The 18,135-nt window shown below is 38.4% G+C and overlaps 1 long non-coding RNA gene across 3 annotated transcripts in view; it reads left to right on the forward strand.

The window, feature by feature from the left end:
* Positions 1 to 18,135, forward strand: part of LOC307184545 — a 60,068-nt gene that overhangs the window by 5,217 nt on the left and 36,716 nt on the right. Inside the window, exons 3-4 of one of the 3 annotated variants that reach the window (XR_013827741.1) lie at positions 3,447 to 3,606; positions 6,783 to 6,905. This is a non-coding gene — a long non-coding RNA (uncharacterized lncRNA). Of the gene's footprint in view, positions 1 to 3,446; positions 3,607 to 6,634; positions 7,034 to 18,135 lie in introns of those variants that run through there. The other 2 variants (XR_013827742.1, XR_013827743.1) reach the window with 2 other exon arrangements.

The raw sequence follows: 18,135 nt of genomic DNA on the forward strand, positions 1-18,135 counted from the left end.
TGAGTTTAAGGAATATGAGTTTTGGTAAAAGTAAAATTTCCTTATAAAATGATTATTCATCTCTGAAAACTGGAAAATTCCTGTTGAATGCATACTTTCAAAATGAAACCAAACTGTTATTTCAGTATCATACGAGTGTTTCCAGTCATCTAAAAGAGAAAAGCCTACAGTCAGATTCAGATGACACAGGTTTGAATCCTGATGTTGCTACCAGCTTAGGGTAGACTTTGAACAGGCTGCGAGGCTTCTTTGAAGCAGTTTTGTGAAATGGGTACAGTAATCCCCACCACACAAAGCTATTGTAAGGGTTAAATTATGATGACATCTCTCAAGGAGCCTGGAAGTATTAGGCATCCAATTCATGTTGTCTGAATTTGAATCTATTGAGAATCCCTAACACCCAAATAATTAGTGTGGAAAGGAAATTCGCACCCTGACTTACTGTAGCTAAACAAATAGTTTTATCTTTACCTAATAGGAAGTCTGGAGGTAGGTGTTGCTCTTCCTTGGTTCAGAGGTTCGATAGTACCAGGGTTGGCTGGCAACTCTATAGACCCCCTGGCCTTTCCTTAATAGTCATCACAAGATGAGGGCTACATCGCCCGTCATCAAATCTGTGATCATGGCAAGAGGAGGAGGGGCAGATCAGTGACTCATGTTTGTCCCTTTGATCGTGAAAGCCAAGATTTTCCAGAAGCTCCAGTCAACTTCTGCTTTCACTTCTCTGGCCGGAACTGTGTCACATGGCCTGCTCTGGAAGTGATGGAAGCTGGAAAGGGAGAGTTTAGTTTTCCCAACCCCTGCCATAGAGTGGAGCAAGGGAGGAGAGGGCTGGGAATGGGACTGGGGTTAACTGAAACATGGTGCTGTCCCACAGGGTTACTTGAGGAACTGGGGAAGCAGTATAAGAGCATGGGTTTTAGATGGTCTTGATCAGCTTTGCCAGTTACCACCTGGTGGCCTTGAATGATTTACTTAATATCTCTGAACCTCAGCTTCCTTATCAATATAAAAGGTGAATAATAATCTTTCAGGGTTGTGGTAAAGATTATAATGTATACTATGTGTATATAATATACACTGGATATATAGTACGCACACATATACACATACTGGATATATCCTAAATATTGCATGGGACGTGCTTATACTAAAATAATATCCATTGTTTACCTGAAATTTAAATTTAACTGGGCACCCTGTATATTTATTTGCCGAATCTGAGAACACTGCCACAAGTACATCTTAAAAGCAGCTTCATCAGTTATAGGAACCTGCTTGTTCTCCAGACTCCAAAGAGAAAGCAAAACCCCTGATGAGATATCATTTTGTATTTCTCACTTTTCTGTGATAACAAATTGGTCTTCCTTTGTAGATATGAGGGTAGCAAAAATCAAACCTCATGTGAATACTTACCCTATTAGCTGATGAACATTTCTTTGCTATGATCAGTTTTATTTTTTTCTGAACTTCTAGGTAATAAAACGACCTGGAGGATAGGGGCAGAGAGACACACAAAAGTTTCTGCCTCAGAAAATTGTACCAGGTTTCAAGGCACAAGAGCTGAATTTTTGACAAGGAGCCACCATAACTAATGTTGTGACTTTGTACGATGCGCTTATTTTACGATGCGCTTTTTTATTTTCTTCAATATATAATGGGCATAGCACTTAACTTACAGAATTTTAGTGGATATTAAATGAGGTCATTTATGTACACAACATAAATATGAATTTTATTGAGAGTCAGAAGCTAAACCTAGGATCAACCTCAAGGGAAGTATTTGTAAAATTAGGGCTAATTTTGGCATTTGATAATTTTCTAGGGATTTATCCACTTTATCTATCTTTAAAAATTTATTAGTGTATAGTATCTAGCTGTTCATTAATTGCTGATATTGTAATTGTGTACTTAAAAGAACTAATAGAATCCAGAGACCACCTATTAGAACCAGTATGTGTTTAGCAAAGTTGCTTTATACAGCATCAACTTACAAAATCAAAAATATTTCTCTATACCAGCAGTAATTAATCGGGAAACTCCAGAAAAATAATATTTCATTCATAATTGCAATACAACTATAAACTATCTAAGACTTAAAGTAACCTAGAATATGTAAGACCTTTATGAAGGAACTCACCAAAGTGTGCTTTTCAAAAAGTTAAAACCATGACTTTCATGCAAATAGAAAATCAACATGTTAAAGATTTTAAACCCATTAATTAATACGGGGACCAATAAGGTGTATGGCCAGTTCAAAGAGAACTTAAGATGCCAGGGATTTATAGGCAGTTTAGCAGAGAAATATCGGGACTGCTGAATTAGTTATAAAACTAATGTCCCAAACCCAGACCATAAATCTTTGGAGTCATCTCTTTCATTAGACACAAAATTATTTGCATCTACTGGAAAAAATTCTAGAAGTTAACATGTAACCTCACTAAGTTTGAGACCTTTTATTAATGGTAAACAATGAGATAAACTAAATACATTTCATAACTATACTTTTGTGACCTTTGCCCTCATGTGATATTGAAAGGATATCCCACTCACCTTTTTGTGGTCTTATTTCCAAGTTTCAAATAATTTTCCTGTCACACTTTAAAATTTGGGTGAAGGACATGAAAGATGCTATGAAGAAAGAGAATGACATTTCATGCTCTTGGATGGGATGAATTCATATTATTAAGACAGAGATTTTCTTTAATTTAGTATATAAATGCAATGCAATTTCAGTAACAATTCCAGTTAGATATTTTAGGGAAACTATTAAATTTGCTGTAAAATTTGTAGAGAGAAATAAAAGTTCATGGCTGTCTGCTGCTTAAAGAGAAGTCGTAAAGATGAAGAGCTTGCCCTGCCAGATATTAAGACATACTACAAGGCCAGAGTAGTAAAAGCAATGTGCTATTGGTATAAGATCAGATAAACAGATAAGTGGAAGGAAATGATACACTCAGAATGAGACTCATATATCCATGGGAATTTAATAAACTTGAAAGGAATTACCACAAATCAGTAGAAAATGTTTAGTTGAAGTTTTTTGGGGAAATTGTCTCACTATATGGAGAAAAATTGGATCCCTACCTAAGACTACATAATGAGTTACCTCCAGATTGATTAAACATGTAAGTTAGAAGGGAAAAAAATACAGCTGATTTAAGAGAATGTATGAGATAATCTTTACAATCTAGAAACACTTCAAAAATTTTCAAAAGGAAAAACAAAGCAAAAGATTGCTAAATACAATTATATCAAAATTAAGGCTCCCCCTGCAAATATGCTGTATAGATGGGAGAATTTTATTGCATGTAAGTTATACCCCAATAAAGAAAACAATCAGAAATATTGTGGGAATGTACGTTTTGGATTGGTTTGTACCAGCAAGAAATATTGGTTACCAGCAAGATACTTACTCATATGCATATCTATGTAAAATCTTCCAGATACTGACTTTTCGGAACGATCCACTGGGAACAATGTGGAGATTGAAATCATGGAAATTGAAATCATGGAAAGAGAGTGACAAACAGCTTCCGTTGCTCCACCCCACTGCAGCCCTCCTCCCTCCCTGAGCAAGAAGGATTTTTCTTGTACGCAAACCAAGTAAGTCGTGGGGAGCTGTGCACCTTAAAGAATCCAGGAGGTGAAATGACCTCTTCATAGCTCTGGGAGACTTTCTAACTTCATTCATTTAGCACTTATATATAATGGCACTAACCCTGGTCCGGGCATTGTTGTAGTTGTGCGGAAAGAGCATCAAACAAAACTGATCCATCCTCTGTACTTGAGCAGCTGTCATTCTGTCCCCAGCACCCTCAGGTGAGACTTCAGGCAGGGAGAGGACCACAGGGGAAGATCTCCAAGGATGAGAAAGTTAGAAAAGAAGAAATAATCTGTGAAAGCTTCATTATGCTCAGGAAAATTAAGGTTTTTCATTCATGAAGAACACTATGGACCAAATTAATAGATGACTAAATGGGAGAAGGTATTTTCAATGTTCAAAACTGGAACGGAATTAATAATTAGCAGGGAATTTCTGTAAATTGACAAGTCAGTTACCGCAATAGGAAAACAGGTAAAGACTATGAGAGAGCAATTTACAGAAAAGAAAACTCTCAAAACCAAGTACTCAAAGGCATGCTGAAGATAGTAACCAGAGAAATTCAGGTTAAATTAACAGTATTAAATGGCAAAAATTAGAAAACTGGATAATGCTAAGTGTTGTCAGGGAAGCAGCTATGCAGAAAGCTTCATGGGGAGTAGATTGATACAGCCATTCTGAAGAACAGTCTGGCAGGATGTAGACAAATTAAGTGTACATACATACTATGACACAGCAATTCTGCTACTGAGAATTTATCCCACAGAAAATTTCAAATATTTTTATAGTGTGAACTATATAAAGACAGCTATTACAGTAATGTTTACAGTGGTGGGAGTTGGTGGCAGTTTGGGTAGAGTAAATAGGCAAGACTTGGAGGATACATACCATGGGTGGTTATGGAGCTTTAGGAGGGACATATCTGATGTACACATAGAAATAAGATTGGATCTTAAAAAGATAGTACTTAGTCCAAAAGAGTAAGGAAATGAATGAGATCTATAAGGATTTACATAGTTTAAAAGAAATGCTAACAAAATCACACAACACATTTTAGAGCACTTTAAAATAAAAAGAAATAAATAGGGCTTCCCTGGTGGTGCAGTGGTTAAGAATCCGCCTGCCAATGCAGGGGACGCGGGTTTGAACCCTGGTCTGGGAAGATCCCACATGTTGTGGAGCAACTAAGCCCGTGCGCCACAACTACTGAGCCCGTGTGCCACAACTACTGAAGCCCGCACACCTAGAGCCCATGCTCCGCAACAAGAAAAGCCACTGCAATGAGAAGGCTGTGTACCGCAACGAAGAGTAGCCCCTGCTTACCACAGCTAGAGAAAGCCTGCACGCAGCAATGAAGACCCAACGTGGCCATAAATAAATAAATTAATTAATTAAAAAAAAAAAAGAAATACAGCAGAATGGTTACCTTGGAGATGTGGATAAGTAGAATAAATAACTGTTAAAACTAGACTAGAGAGACTCATATGGATCGATGATTATAAAGTGCCTTGAGCTGAGGCGTATTATTAATTCCGCCCTGTATATCTGATAAACAGCTAATAAAATGAAATGAAACATAGGGCACCAAAAGAACCTAAGCATACCTGGCTGTTGAAGAGATACGCCTTGCTTACTCCTGGACTCTGTTTAAATTTACTGCCACGATTGCTTTCTGGGGTGTAGCCCAGCTGGGAGGCTGCTGGAGGCTGATCCAGGGTTTTCACGTGCTCTAAACTCAGAGACCAACAAGGAAAATCCCGAAAGAAGGAACACAGGCACAGTCAAAACAGTTCCGGTCTCTACTTTTGTGCGTATTCTTAAAATGCTGCAAAATTTTTGAATATTTTCTTTGCTATGAAGCACCCCAATGTTTCTGCATTTCCGAACCCTGTTTATTTAGTAAATCATTTTCATGTTTATGCTTCTACACTTGTCTAGCATGCGAATCACTTTGATGAAATATCCTCTTATTTTATCTTCATTACAACTCAGCTGGAGGCCCTCTCTTTTGCAGTTGAGAAAATAAAGGCTAAAGACTCCAATAACTTTCAAAATGTCATATATCTGGGAAGTGATGCAAACAGAACTTAACATCAAGTCTCCTGGCTTCAAACCACACTTTTTAAAGCTAATACTTCAGGCTGCTTTAATGCAAAGAAATCTTCAGTTCTAACCAAATTTCAAGTAATTGAAGAAAAAATTAATGAAGTTCTTATAGAGCTTTCTATTGCTATTTATGCAGAAATTAACTAAGAATTAATTGGCGAAGAGACAGTAGATCAGACGACCAGGGAAAGGCAGTTTTCAGGTGGAAGTCTGAAAAGCAGCGCTAAATACTGTAATTCCCTGGTCATCCACTACTATTTGGAAACCATAATGCCTTTTATTATAAATTCTGAATTTCAAGGAATTTCAACTTAGCCAAATGCATTAGGCTATGAATTGCAAATGCTCTAGAGTGTCATCAGAGATGCAGTTTCCAAAAAAGGAATATTTATGACATTAAACTTTTCAAAATCTGAAAATGTTTTAAGCATGTATGTAATTCAATTTTGCAAAATAACAGTTATAGCAAAACTGATTAAAACAGAACTTACACACACCGAAGAAAAAGCAACAAGAATCTACTGTAAAGTGGCTGGTGGGTTTTCTCCAAGTGTCTTGTAAGAGGTGAGACTACAGTCACCTCCCTCCTGAACCACATGTTGTCTACAGCCTCCCAGTGCTCAGTTGACACAAAATTATCAGAGAGATCTGATTAGAGTACTCTTGCACTCCCCTTCCACATTTGCTTTCAGAATGAAGACGTAAATATTGCCTCATCTAGCCCCATCTACCTCTCAAACCTTATTTACACAACTCTTTTCCCACCCTAACCTTAATCTCAAGTAAATACATGGTCCTTCCTCCTCCTCAAACTTGCTGGGTTCCCTCTCATCACAGCTGTCTGCGTATGTGCTTCCCCTGAATGGAATGTTCTGGAATGTTCTTCAATTCCCTTCATCAGTTTAATTCTTATTTCTTCTTCAGATCCCAGGTCAGAAATCATTTCCTTAAGAAGTCTTCTGGATCTCCAGTTGACTCATCACAGCTGTCTGCGTATGTGCTTCCCCTGAATGGAATGTTCTGGAATGTTCTTCAATTCCCTTCATCAGTTTAATTCTTATTTCTTCTTCAGATCCCAGGTCAGAAATCATTTCCTTAAGAAGTCTTCTGGATCTCCAGTTGATACGAGCTCTCAGAGAACCAGAACTTTCTCCTTTGGATCACTTATGCGGTTGGCAGTTATACATTTATTAATGTGATTATTTGCTTAATTTTTGTCCTGTCTTCCCCAACAGACTAAAAATTCCACAAGAATTTGTTTCTTAACATGTTATTTTATTTTTCTTTAACACTTTCTCACCCAGTATCTAATGCCCTGTTGCTTTGGCAGGGGTGGGTGGGTGGGCAGTGGTCATTTGATTCCTCAGCACCTTTGTATACCTTTTTTTGTGTGTGGGGAGTTCTTTGCCTTATTAGCCCACTGCTCACAGTGGCAGAGCCCATAACCTTACTTTTCTAGCCATCATGCTTTGCAGCCAAGCACAAACATTGACGCAGGCCAAGACATCCAGCCTTCCAGAGGCACAGTCCAAAAGACTCTAGTAGTTGTCTCTAGTACCTGGAACCACCAGTGCAAACTGTGATGTTGTACCTGGTGGTAGCCCTGGTGCTGGAACAGTCTTGTGTCTTATTTTGGAGACTGTTCTTGGAAGAGTGAACATCAAGCCTGCTTCTGGGTCTTTCCCAGAGATTCTGAAACTTATATCCTTTTAATGAAGTATTTTTTTCTGCTTCAATGAGCTAGAACAATTTCTTTGGTTTGTAACTGAGAATCTCAAGATGAATAAGTGAATAATGGAATCTCTTTGCCGCCGACACAAATTATATGTTTCAATGTCTGTGCTGTCCTATGAAGTTATTGCAAATGGGACTTAAATTACAGAATTGAGCTTTGTCTGGAGGCTTGTTGTGGCTCAGTATATTTCAACTGTGGAGGCTACAAAAATGTTCTTAGATCCATGTAAATATATGCATTACCTTCCTAATATCTATTGCTTAAAATCTTCTGACAAGTATTTTGGAGTTCTGTGTGACCAATTTCAGAATAATTCAGCTCTTAACGCTTTCTGTTTGTTGTTTTATTGTACATTGCTAAGCTGAAAGAAAAATGTTAGATTTGTGTCAGTATTTGTAAATACTTCATCCATTGTTCTATACTGAGAAAAGATATTTCAAGCTAAACAAATAAGCCAAAAAAGAGATGTACGTATGCTGTGATTCTGTGAAACGAACAGAAAAGATTCTATGAATATACATATTTTATAAGAAGAGAGCTATCGGGACTGCATATTTTTCTGATCATGAGCTTTGGAATGCTGGATGAAAGGCCTGGAAGAACATGAAATACAGCATAGCTTGCTTTTTATTAAATGTGTTAATTGGGGTATCAGGAAGAGTGACCTACAGTTTAATTGGCCTTTCCTTGAATCATCTACCACTGGACCCACCTCATACTCACTTATAGCAGAGGCTTTCAAGCTCAAATGTCACTGAGTCACAAAAATGTGAAACACAACTGTTAAAAGACAATTGAGAGTTGTGGGGACTGTGAAGGACTGGAGTGTTCATGCTGTTAAAAGAGTAATTGAGGCATAGTAAACATTTTGAGCTTATTTGAGCAAAAATTGATTTGAATTGGGCAATACCAAACCAGAAGTGTTTAGGAATAGTCCACCAGTAAAAGCTTGGGGAGAAGCTTTTATAGAGAAAAGGCAGAAGCAAAGTAAGGAAATTAGTTATTGGCTATAACTTAAAGACTCGTTGACTGTGATTAGTTGTCCTCAGTATTTTGATTTTGTAGTCTTGAGGCATTTATAGGCTGAGATTTTGGGTTGCTTATATAGGTCACCACAGCATTAAAGCCACGTCAGTCTAATGCCCTCCTTGTTTATTCATTTAACAATTCCACCCTTTTGTTCATCCTCTCATACATGAGAGGTTGACCAAAAATTGGTATTAGCCCACTCTCAGTAACCATCAGAGTTAAGTTCCTTCTTGTCTCCTTGTAAAAGTTTTAGGTTATAATGCCAGATCGTGAAAGAATTGTTCTTGCTGTTCATCTCATTGTTTGTTTTGTTTCTGTTTTTCCAAGTGCAGTGAGACCGTTTGATGTACTGCTGATGGCTGCAAACATGCATTTAAGACTTTTGAGAGAATATAGCACACCAGGGAAACTATAATGATAGCTATTAGGAGGATAATACCAAGAGACTGAGTGTACTCCTTAGCCAGGACCCCCAAGAATCAAACCAATTGGCATCAAATAAATCAAAGAATGTACCTGAAGGAGCATCAACCTGTTTTAGCCAAGTGGCTTCTTTGATAATTTCTTGTATTTGTTGCAATACCAGAGGTGTCTATGTAGGTGCAGTAAGAGATATTTACTATGAAACAGACTCCTTCTAGTTCTGCAATTTTATTATCTAAACCACCTTAGCAAGAAAGTTTTAAGGACTTTTGTTGTGCAGCTATGACCTTAGCAGTACATTCAGTGAAAGATATCGGAGATAAGGAACCTTATCTTCCTGTACATTAACAGAGAGAAAAGGCAAGTAGTGAAAAAGCAAAAGGAATAAAGCTTTCATATTGGAGGTTAAGATCTTGATCCACGATCTTGGGAGAACTGTCCACCTTAAGATGCCAACTGCTTCTATAGAGAAACCTCCCTAGGTCAGTTTTAACTTCAGATCTCCAGCTCGTTCCAAGAGCCTGCTGTAACCCTTTTTAATTGGGGGATGTGAACCAAAGGTTCAAGTCCCTGTAGGGGGTCTGGGTCTGATCCCAGACCCAGTCTGGTTTTTAAATCACACTTAGTCTGACACCACTGGTTTTCAGACCCAGTCTGGAAAAAGAAATGCTCAAATAAAGTCTGAAAATGCATAATGCAAGAACTACGGAGCTAAGATCATAGGGGGACTTAACCAATACCTCCAGAGGCAGCAAGAAATCTGAGAGCTCAAGGGCCTCAACAGGTACCTACACCTTCCCCTTTCTAGTCTTTCTGGGGGACCCCAAGAGGAAGGTTATCTTACATAAGATTTGTGCCTCTCTTTGTGCCTCTGCTTCTGTGTGCTGTAGCCACTGCTCCTGTTATCTCTCCAGGATGCTGTACAAAACATGCGCTGCTGCTGTTGTCCGCACTGGCCTGCTGTGCCACTAGCACTCTGTCCTGGTTACCCATCTAGTGACCTTGACTCACCCTTGACCTCTCAAGCTCCTTGTGGTCTTTTCTCTGTACAAATCCAGGACTATGAGTCTTCACCAACTTTCCTATGAATTTCACATACTCACCCCTTTATCTGGCCAATAGGGAATACTTATGCCATGTTGTGTCCTACTCCTCGTTTTTAGTGCTGGTAGGAGGGGATTCTACTGTAGAAGTCTTAACTTCTCAGTAACGTTATTTCTTTAGGCTTACTCACCCTCCCCCACGAGAGGGCTTGTTTGGGTAAATTGAAGTTCAAGCTTCAACTTTATGGGAGTTTTCCCACCCTACTAACAGGCAGACCCTGAAGCTGAGTCTGGTCTCACAGGCGAGGCCAGTGGGTAGGAGTGGACCTCTTAGTAAGTGAACCGATCAGCGACCCAATAGTATCTCCATCTCAGCAGGGTCTTCCTGGCCTCTGCTTGTTTCAGTGTAGGCAGTGATACTGAAGATGACTATATGCACTGTGTACAGAGACATCCTGAAGATAATAATCTGAGAGCATAGTGTTATCACTTACAAGGTTTTATTAAGCTTTGTTCACACCCAGGTGTGGGGTAACTACTTTAGCGATCTAATAGAAAAAAAAAATTGCTTAGTGCCAGGAGCCATCTTGAGTTTTCTCCCTGCATAATGAATTTCTAAGTGACTTCTCTAACTTCTCAGTGAGAACATTCAGTCCATAAAAATTATTAAGAAGAATGAACTACTGATGCATGCTCTTCCTCCTTTTGTTCTGATAATAGAGTCTCACAAAAGCTGCTCTGCAGCTTTCTTCTCCAATATAGTGTTTCAAAAAAGAAAAGAAAAGATGAACTATAGCTTGTAGGGAACAGTCACTTGGAGTGAAGTGTACCCAGGCACTGCAGGCTCAGGGTAAAGGAGGAAAAGAGTCATGGTTCTGGGAAAGCACAGAACCTTCCAGATGGATGCCTTCAGCTCCATCTGTGAAAAGATGTGTGCCGTCAAACAGCGAGGATCAACCTCTCACACCAGGATAAAATGTTGTTGGTCTTCAAATTATGGGGAAAAATGGGCTTTGCTTGGCCTAAGGGGCCTTTCTTTTCAAAGCTGGAAAGGTCATAAAACAACTGCTAGCGTTTTTCTAACCTCTGTCCCCTTCAAGGCATAGGACTGAGAGTCATTTTGTTTTGAACCATGATAAAATATGACAACTTCTTGTTTCTCAGTCTCTGTGTCATTTATGATGTCCAGTATTTTCCAGGTTCTGGTTGTTTATCATGGTGAACCTGACTTACGAGCTAAAGCTTTCCTTCTGAAACAGTATATTATAGATGGCTATGTTTGACTATTCTTTGATAGCTTCTTACTTTTGTCTCAAGAATGATGTTCATCTTAAATGTCTGTTTTGTGCCTATTGAAATATCTTTATTCTTTTACAAGGTTTGCCTGGCTTTTATTGTTATACGTTTTTTTTATGATGGCAGTAGTATTGAATGAATGGCTATAGTTTCTACATTTAAATAATCTTTTTTAACCTCCTTGTTTATATATATGAGTTTTCATAATGTGATGGTTTCTCTTTTTCTTTTTGATGTGTCTACTTGGCTAAGCTACATCCCCAGTTATTCAAACACTAATCTGGGTATTGCTGCGAAGGGAATTTGCAGATGTAATTGAAATCCTTATTCAGTTGGCTTTAACTATGGGAGATTATCTGGGATGTTCTAGGGCCTGATTAAAGCAGTTGAAAGGCCTTAGGAGCAGGGCTTCTAAGGTTTTTCAACTGCTTTTTAACTGTGTGTGTGTGTGTGTGTGTGTGTGTGTGTGTGTGTGTGAGAGAGAGAGAGAGAGAGAGAGAATCTGCTTGTGTTTTAAATTTTTTTCTATCTTTACCAAAATATAATTTTCATATAACATTGTGTAAGTTTAAGACATACAAATATGATGATTTGATATGTGTATATATTGCAAAATGATTACCACAATAAGGTTAGTTAACACATCCAGCACCTCACATAGGTGTTTCTTTTGGTGCGTGTGGTGAGAACCTTTGAGATTTACTCTCTTAGCAATACAGCATTGTTAACTGCAGTTACCGTGCTTTATATTGGATCCCAAGAACTTACTCTTTTTTTTTTTTTTTTTTTTTTTTTTTTTGTGGTACGCGGGCCTCTCACTGTTGTGGCCTCTCCCGTTGTGGAGCACAGGCTCCGGATGGACAGGCTCAGCAGCCATGGCTCACGGGCCCAGCCGCTCTGCGGCATGTGGAATATTCCCGGACCGGGGCACGAACCTGTGTCCCCTGCATCGGCAGGCGGACTCTCAACCACTGCACCACCAGGGAAGCCCCACTTACTCTTTTTATAACTGGAAGTTTATACCCTTTGACCACCTTCATTCATTCCCCCATCCCCTGCCCCAGGCATTAACCACTATATACTCTGTTTCTATGAATTCAATGTTTTTAGATTCTACACATAAGGGAGATCATCAGATCATAGAGTATATCATTCTTTTTTAAAATTTTTTTAAATTTTATTTTATTTACTTTGTTATACAGCAGGTTCTTATTAGTTATCCATTTTATACATATTAGTGTATATATATCAATCCCAATCTCTACATCTGTGTCTCTATTTCTGCTTGTTCTCTACGTCTGTGTCTCTATTTCTGCCCTGCAAACTGGTTCATCTGTACCATTTTTCTAGGTTCCACATGTGTACATTAATATACGATATTTGTTTCTCTCTTTCTGACTTACTTCATTCTGTATGACAGTCTCTAGATCCATCCACGTCTCTACAAATGACCTAATTTCATTCCTTTTTATGGCTGAGTAATATTCCATTGTATATGTGTACCACATCTTCTTTATCCATTTGTCTGTTGATGGGCATTTAGGTTGCTTCCATGACCTGGTTATTGTAAATAGTGCTGCAATGAACATTGGGGTGCATGTGTCTTTTTGAGTTATGGTTTTCTCTGGGTATATGCCCAGTAGTGGGATAGAGTATTTGTCATTCTTATTTCACTTAGCATGAAGCCCTCAGGTTTCATTAATGTTATTTTTTGCAAATGGTAGGATTTCCTTATTTTTAATGACTGAATAATATTCCATTGTATTTATAAAGAGAAGAGATAACAATTGCTGGCAAGGATGTAGGAAAAGGAGAATTCTTATGCATTGTTGGTGGGAATGTTAAAAGATATGTATATATCTCAACATTTTCTTTATCCAGTCATCTGTTGATTGACTCTTAGGTTGTTTCCATGTCTTAGCTATTGTGAATAATGCTGCATTGAACATGGGGGTGCAGATAAATCTTTGAGATCATGATTTTATTTCCTTGAATATATAGCCAGAAGTGGGATTGCTGGATTATAGGGTAGTTCTATTTTTAATTTTTTTGAGGAAGCTCCATGCTGTTTTCTATAGTGGCTGCACCAATTTACATTCCTACCTTTTTATTGACCTCTTATCAAATGCATGATTTGCAAATATTTTCTCCCATTCCAAAGGTTGCTTTTTCATTTTTGTTAATGGTTTCTCTTGATACTCTGACACTTTTAGTTTGAAGTAGTCCTTTAAAAATTTGTGCTTTTGTTGCTTGTGCTTTTGGAGTTATATCCAAAAAATCATTTCTAAGACCAATGGCAAGGAGCTTATCTGCTATATTTTATTCTAGGAGTTTTACAGTTTTTAGGTATTACATTTACTTTTTTAAGTAATTTCAAGTTAATTTTTGTGAGTGGTGTAAGATCAGGATCCATTTTCATTCTTCTGCATGTGAATATCCTGTTTCCCCATCACCATTTTTTTTTTAACATCTTTATTGGATGCTTTACAATGGTGTGTTAGTTTCTGCTTTATAACAAAGTGAATCAGTTATACATATACATATGTCCCCATATCTCTTCCCTCTTGTGTCTCCCTGCCTCCCACCCTCCCTATCCCACCCCTCTAGGTGTTCACAAAGCACTGAGCTAATCCCCCTGTGCTCTGCAGCTGCTTCCCACTAGCTAGCTATTTTATGTTTGGTAGTGTATATATGTCCATGCCACTCTCTCACTTTGTCTCAGCTTACCCTTCCTCCTCCCTGTATCCTCAAGTCCATTCTCTAGTAGGTCTGTGTCTTTATTCCCGTCTTCCCATCACCATTTATTGAAGAGAATGTTTTTTCCCCATTGAGTATTCATGGCTCCCTTGTCAAATAATAGTTGATCTTATATATGGGGGTTTATTTCTGGGCTCTTGATTCTGTTCAATTGGTCTATGTGTCAATGTATAGGCCAGTGCCATACTGTTTTGATTACTATAGCTTTTTAATATAGTTTGAAATCAGGAAGTGTGATGCCTCTACCTTTGTACTTCTTTCTCAAGATTGCTTTGGTTATTTGTGGCTCTAAATGAATTTTAAAATACTTTTTCTATATCTGTAAAAAAATGCCTTTTTTTCCTATAAAGATTACATTGAATCTATAGATGGCTTTGGGTAGTATGAAAATTTTAATAATATTAAATATTCAGAAGAATACTTCTCTCCAGTAGGGACAATTACAGGGTCACTGCAGAGAGCGTGTCTGACCTCCTCCAGTGTGTCCTCAAACAGTAGTGAATGGAAACATCTTCTACTCCCAGCTTCCTCCAAACTGTCAAACCCCCTAAGTGTGATAAGAAATAGCCAAGACTACAAGGCAGGATAAATCTCTCTCTCTCAACCCCAAAGCATGAATTCCTATACTCTGTGAACACTGGCAATGGAGAACAATAGCCCAGACAATCCAAAAATGTTTAATAAACTTTCTAAAATCCAAAATAAGAAGAATATAATTCTTCTCATGAACAGGAAATATCTTTCCATTTTTTTGTATCTGCTTAATTTCTTTCATCAGTGTCTTTATAGCTTTCAGTGTACAGATCTTTCATCTCCTTGGATAAATTTGGATGAGACCACTGTCCATGCACTGAAGTCAGGGCAGTTACTGCTGGTTGGACTCCACAGTTTGTTGGGCCTGCTGGCTGGGCTCCACATTCAAGTGGGGCCGCTGGGTGGGCTCCCTAGTCTGGCAGAGATACTTGCTGTGCTCTGCTGTCAGGTGGGGCCACCAGCTGGGCTCTGCAATCACCTCTGGTTGGGCAGTATCACAAGCTGTGTTTCCTGGCAGGGTGGTGCCACTCGCTTGACTCTGTGTTCAGGTGGGGCCACAGACAGGGTACTAAGTTGGTGCAGGGCCTCAGGCTGTGTTGTGTGATCACTGGGGCCAAGAGCTGTACCCTGAAGATGTGAAGGTTGCAGCCTAGGCTTCACTACTGGGTAGATTGCTGGCTGTGCTCCACTGTTGGTGTGATAGTTGTGATAATTTGTGGGGTGGAACTATAGAAATATCCTGTTTCTCACCAAACTCACTCACCACCCTTATCACCCAAGACTAATCTATCAATTAGCCTTATCTAAATAAATTTTTATCATGATAGTTGCATGTGATTTTCAAATTGGATCTTTCTAGATTTATTAGTTGGCATTCTAGTTAGAAAGATCTATCTATACCATTTATTTATTTATTTATCAATCATCTATTTATTGTCAATATGGATTATTTTATTCAATGGGTTATAATATGTTATGGACCTTGTTTATTTTGTTGCTTAAATTGTCTCTGACTTGCCCAGTGGGAATGCCTTTGAGCTGGCTCTATGTGTCCTTTTGACATGTCAATTTTTTTTTTTTTAATTTTTAGTGTATTTTTAGCAGTTCCTTACTTTCTGGCACAAAACGTTCAGATTCATCTTGTACCTTCCCTGCACCAACCCTGGAATCTGTCATTTCTCCAGGGTTACCTGATTCTTTTTAATAGAGAATGGTATTTAGGAATAAAGATCTGGGTGTTGGGTGTGCTAATTGCTCCGGGGGTGTAATTACTTCTGGGCTTCTAGGACCTTTCAGTGGACAGAGCTGGGAAAAAATTAAATACCTCTTAAACCTGAATATTAAGTCTTATTTTAGAATCCAGCTACATTGAATCTTTTTAAGTGTATCTTGAGCTGGATAACATTTGTTTCCTTATTCTGTTGCATTTCAGTGCATATTTCTACTTCCTCATTTATTAGCACTTTATTTCCTTGGGCTTTCTCAGCCTTCCAGAATCAAGTGAAAGTTTTAAATTTGATCTTCAGTGTAGATTCTCAAAGACTTATGTGTTTCCCTGATACACAACTTAAAGTCCCACTTTACACTTCTATTCCCTATGCGTTAGTTTATCTTTTCAGAGCACACACGAGTTGATAAATATATAACTGACCCTAATATTTGAGTGAAGATTTTGTGGGTTGGTGAAACAAATGACAGTGGATGATGTTTTCATCATTTGGATTCTTTTTCAAAAGTCTAGTCAAAGTACACTTGTCTAACAAGTTTATTTTGTAATTTAATTTACTCTAATACCAGCCTTCCCCAGACGAGTTGTTATGTGTTAAACAACCAAAGGGACCTGTAATTACTACTATAGCCTCAAATCCTAATCTGACCTGTTGCTTCTTTGGTGGGTTAAACTATATTTGAAAGTATTTTAAAAGCCTTGCAAAGGACTGCAGACAATGTGCCTTAGACAGTTATTTTGGTTATAGGGTAAAAAAGTTTTTGCAAGAGGAATAAAAGCCATTAGGGCCAGGGCATCAGAGACACTTGTGGTTTTCATTCAGCTGGGGTATTTTTTTCCATTACTTCTTGCTTTACACATCAAGGGAGAAATCCGATGCTGCGCCTAAGAGCAAGTTCCGCATGGGAGATTCGTTTCTGGTACTTTAATCTCTGGGAAAATAGATCCCAATTTTTATTTATTGTACTTGGATCTATAATAGGGAAAAATCCTATAATTTATAACCCTAAAGGTTTCTTCTTGTCTTGGATTTATTAGTCTTATATAAATTAGCTCCTAAATATCTTCTTCCATGAGTTACTTCTCTTTAGCTGCAAGATCCAAGCCATACATGGGAAATCCCATTCAAGAAGTGACCAGAAAACAAAACAAAAAAGAAGTTTGCTTCCCCTCTAGGGTTGTCCTTTCTGTTCATCACCAATCCACTTTATCAGGAAAGAATTATGAGAAGTTGATAATGGAATCTAAAGATATATAAAGAATTATCAAACCATGTATACCCTAAGGAAGTTCAAAATTAATTTTTTAAATTTGCAAATTATTATAATCATTATGATTTGACAAAACCAAAGAACAGGGATTTGTTCAATAGGAGAAAAATGCTTTAAGTAAATGTATCAAAATGTCTTTGATGTATTAAAAATAAATATATATATAAATATAAATGTATATATGTAGATGTATTAAAAATATTTCTCTCTCAGAATTCATGAATACATAAGTGGATTTTTTTTTGGTGGTTACTTAATATCAAAGACAACTTTATTAAAAAAATTAATTAATTAATTAATTTTTGGCTGCATTGGGTCTTCGTTGCTGTGCACGGGCTTTCTCTAGTTGCGGCAAGCGGGGGCTACTCCTCGCTGTGGTGCGCGGGCTTCTCATTGCGGTGGCTTCTCTTGTTGCGGAGCATGGGCTCTAGGCACGTGGGCTTCAGTAGTTATGGCACACGGGCTCAGTAGTTGTGGCTCGTGGGCTTAGTTGCTCTGTGGCATGTGGGATCTTCCCAGACCAGGGCTCGAACCAATGTCCCTTGCATTGGCAGGTGGATTCTTAACCACCGTGCCACCTGGGAAGTCCAAAGACAACTTTTAATCTAGGAGATTAGCTATGCATATATACTAGGATTCTAGAATACATTTCTAAATCATTGTATAGCATAATAACATATCAGAATTTCTACCAGACTATGATCTCTTAGAGAGGATACTTAATTCTGCTAGGTACTGGATAAAAAAATGTGATAAACTTTCATTTAGAAAAGAAAATGTGAGGTTTGAAACTAGAAAAGCTATGCTTCTTTGTCTGACCTTCAGATGCATTGGCAGAGAATGGATTGTTTCTGTAGAAATAAAGCCCTAGGGCTTCCCTGGTGGCGCAGTGGTTGAGAGTCCGCCTGCTGATGCAGGGGACGCGGGTTCGTGCCCTGGTCTGGGAGGATTCCACGTGCCGTGGAGCGGCTGGGCCCGTGAGCCATGGCCGCTGGGCCTGCGAGTCCGGAGCCTGTGCTCCGCAACTGGAGAGGCCACAACAGTGAGAGGCCCGCGTACCACAAAATAAATAAATAAATAAAAGTAGAAAAGAAATAAAGCCCTAGCCA

The sequence above is a fragment of the Stenella coeruleoalba genome, assembly GCF_951394435.1.
Source record: "Stenella coeruleoalba genome assembly, chromosome: 3".
In the NCBI taxonomy this organism is placed as follows: Eukaryota; Metazoa; Chordata; class Mammalia; order Artiodactyla; family Delphinidae; genus Stenella; species Stenella coeruleoalba.